This window comes from Austrofundulus limnaeus, unplaced genomic scaffold (assembly GCF_001266775.1).
Source record: "Austrofundulus limnaeus strain Quisiro unplaced genomic scaffold, Austrofundulus_limnaeus-1.0 Scaffold0, whole genome shotgun sequence".
NCBI classification, from domain to species: domain Eukaryota; kingdom Metazoa; phylum Chordata; class Actinopteri; order Cyprinodontiformes; family Rivulidae; genus Austrofundulus; species Austrofundulus limnaeus.
The window spans coordinates 8,612,517-8,614,965 of NW_013952402.1; the positions used below are offsets into that span (position 1 = coordinate 8,612,517).

The following is a 2,449-nucleotide window of genomic DNA, read 5'->3' on the forward strand; positions in this document are numbered from 1 at the left end:
TATTAGTGACAAACAATAACAGTAACAACAGCTTTTTGGAAAGTTTAAAATTTCTTTAAAATATATTCAAAATGTTTAAAAAATAAAAAATAAACTAAAAAAATTCATTTCCAGTCCAAATTAAAATATAGTTGTATCTGCAACTGTGCTTGATAATGTTTTGAACTTTTAAAATATTGCATGGTAGAACCAGAGGCTGCACTTCATATTAGTGACAAACTTTGGTGTTTTTTTTTGATGAGTTACTTTCATTTTTGCTTCTACTTTTCATTTAAAATAAGTTTCCATTCTCAACAGGTTTCTAAGTTTCTTCTACATATAAAAAAGTTGTTAAACATCTGAGTGGTGCACTGCTGCTACTAGTGGTGAGAAAGTTTATTGCACATTATTCAAAATCAATGCGGTCCCGCGGCCCTCTGCGGCCCAAAGTTAAAAACTGTTGTTCTTTTGAGGCCCTCAACTTGGCGCTCACGGCCCATAATTGGGCCGTGGCCCATAGGTTAAGAATCTCTTCTTTAAATAGCACCAATTGGGTTACCAAGTCAATCTTGTCATTTTACAGTGAGTTATGAATAATATGATGATAGCATGCCTCTTGTTAAATCTGTAAAGACAATATACTGTATTTAGTAACGACAGAAGGAACTCCTCTTAGTTGTCTTAATGTTTATGTTTCCAGTCCACAATAGATCACAGAAAACCCCTTTCCTGTGCAATAATAATAATAATACAGACAAGTGAGCAGGCTTGAGGAAATTTATAAATCATGTCACATTAAGTCCAGCTTCATGTCAAAGCAGAAACGATAAAAAATGTTGAGCTGAGGCCAAGCAGACATTTCAGGCTGCTTGGATTTGACACATTTACAGCATGAATCATTTAGCCGCAGCAGTTCTGTGGCTGCTGCGTGTTTGATATCCTGTCCCAAAATTATTTATGACTCGTGTCACTGAAAGCAAACTGCATCTGTGTTAAACTGTAACCCTGAAGGTTCGACCTGGTGGTTGTGTAGGGTTTACCTCACTCTGGATGGGATTACTAATTCAAGCATGTGCTGGGGGTTAAAGAAACTCCTAAGTACTTCCTTTATGATAAATTAAAGCAAGCTACAGGAAAAATAATGTGTTTCCTGTTGGGAAACCACACGATCAGATTGCATCATAAGCTAATAAAGACACAGCAATGATTCATGACCGATAATCATTTGCAATGGAATGAAACACTTCTAATTTAAATGTTTAATTCAGGCTCAAGTCGTCCCAATAGAACCATCAAGACTTAAATTTTAATGTTAATTGATCCAAAGTTGAGCAAAAACACAACTTTCAACACAACTATTCTTGTTTTCAGTGCAACCAGACGTGTTCTGTCGCTTCCTCATTTGGCTTACGGTGAGTCATGAATTTCCTCTGCTGGCCAGAGGTGACACTTTTCACAAGTGTTTCAGTACTTTAAGCCAACTTCCTTTTTTTTCTTAACCAGACAGAAAAAACGTGAGTTACAGTGTGACATATTTTTTTAATTGTCAGTGTTTTTCACATCCATTTTTTTCCCACTAAATGTTGAATACATAGCAGCTGCCAAAACATGACAGATATAAAGTGACCTGCGTGGTGACCCRWATGTGCAGCACGCCTGGCTGAATTGAGCTGTGCATTGGAATGGGGATCAGTAAGTGAATGTGACTTGCCCATCGGTGGGTGAGTGGGGAGGGAATGGAAACAGGTGCTGGCACTGCGAGCTTGTTAACACTGGGGAGAGAATTAATTCCTCCAACAGAATGTGGCACATATGCAACTCATAGCCTCTGGCAGTGAACCTYTTTGCAGGCAAACATGCAATGTAAAAAAGAAAGTAATGTAAAAAAAAAAACAACAACAAAATAACAATAATTAGTACAAAGTAATTCAGTTCTTGAATGAGATATTTTGGACAAAAAGCTGATAATTGAATATCATTCAGGATCAGAGTCTGCATAAAACTACAGCCTAATCTATAAAACTGCAAATCTCAAATTTGTTTTCTAATGCTTTTGAATTTAAACCCACTTTTAGTTTTGTGAACACTGCAGGAGCATTACTATACACAGCTCAGCTTTGGGAGATTTCTTATTTTTAATGTGGAACACCTCCAGGGTTGTGCACACACACACACATCACACAAAAGATATCTTCAAACATCACAAATTAGGCCCCCAGATGACCCATTTCTAGAAGAATTAAATTGACACAATGAATTATTCCATCTAGTCATCTGGCCTCTATAACGAGACAGGGACTTAGAAATTAGGACACTTAATTCTCGCTTCTGTCTCTTACTCGATCGGAGCCACTTACAGAGATTTGCCACATTCGTCCAATTTACGTGATGATTTCTTACTGAGAGTATGGAGGGAAATGAGAGCTAAAATGGATGTGTGTGTGTGTGTGTGTGTGTGTGTGTGTGTGTG

The 2,449-nt window shown here is 37.3% G+C and overlaps 1 protein-coding gene and 1 long non-coding RNA gene across 3 annotated transcripts in view; one reads left to right on the forward strand and one right to left on the reverse strand.

The window, feature by feature from the left end:
- The window catches only part of LOC106513255 (receptor-type tyrosine-protein phosphatase epsilon), a gene marked incomplete in the record, with an annotated part of 16,141 nt that overhangs the window by 1,828 nt on the left and 11,864 nt on the right, over positions 1–2,449 (forward strand). For both annotated transcript variants that reach the window (XM_014001985.1, XM_014001993.1), the window contains 1 exon segment: positions 1,351–1,391.
- LOC106513283 (uncharacterized) overlaps positions 1–2,449 on the reverse strand; it is an 85,888-nt gene that overhangs the window by 1,605 nt on the left and 81,834 nt on the right. The gene's annotated exons all lie outside the window — the stretch shown is intronic.